The following is a 1,056-nucleotide window of genomic DNA, read 5'->3' as shown; positions in this document are numbered from 1 at the left end:
TATGTACTACCAATAGTAATCGCTGCCAGTCGCTGTCTACAAATAACGTAGCAGGCACATGCTGACGTTTGTAGATCTTTTAAAGTGCTCATATTAACATATGGACACATGTTTGTCATGGTGCGCGCTGTTGCATAGAGTAGAAGTAACAGTGTATATATGCCCGTGTCTGTTTCCGGAGCGTGTGTACCTCTGATGTGTATCTGCTGGCCAGTGTTGCTCAGGGGTTCAGACGCGGAAGGGGTCAATGCTTGCCTAGCCGAGTATTGACCTGGTTAGCCATCCCGTATGCTGCACGAGAGGCTATTTTACTTTGCAAAGGCCGGCACATTTTCTGCGTGTCGTCTCATATCGTTATCGTTTTTGTCACCATACGCACTTTTCGTGATCAACATGTATGCGATTTTTTAAATTCCCAATAAATCGATATCGCACTTGATGTAGGATTGTAGACATGTAGGATACACAATACATAATCCACTAAATTTGTAAGTGAATTCGAAGTGTTTGCTATTACTAAAAAGAAAAGTTATTCATAAAGAAAAGAAAAATAAGCAACGCACACAAACGCACTCACGCAGACACACAAAAAATGTATAAATAGAACAGAGTTGAACGTTTGATGTGCAAAACATATGAGATTCAGTAACTTTGTATTTCTTCGATCTTCCTACACATCGGGGAATATAACCGTATAGATAATTTTATGCCTTCGTGTATATATCACTAGATAGAAAGGCAATTAAACCGACAGATTAATTTGGATTCTAGGAAGAGACAGAAGCCAAGAAGGACAGAGAAAGGAAGCAAACGGATGAAAAGTTATTAAATTCTTTTCTCTTTTTTCTCGCAGATGAAAAGGGTCATCTTCTTTGACATTTTTACAAATCACCGAATTTCAAATTTCTTTTCATCTTTTCTCCGAGTGAAGAGGGAACTATCAAGGAGACCGATGCTAAATTTATACGTCTGTCCTACGTCAGCGAGAGGCCAGCTTCTCAAGCACCTAAATGTCAGAGGGCTGCGTCTCTCCCGCTCGCCGCTTCTGCTCATCGT

The sequence above is a fragment of the Penaeus monodon genome, chromosome 15, assembly GCF_015228065.2.
Source record: "Penaeus monodon isolate SGIC_2016 chromosome 15, NSTDA_Pmon_1, whole genome shotgun sequence".
NCBI lineage: Eukaryota > Metazoa > Arthropoda > Malacostraca > Decapoda > Penaeidae > Penaeus > Penaeus monodon.
The sequence above is the reverse complement of the archived record's forward strand: the minus strand, read 5'-3'. Positions refer to the sequence as shown.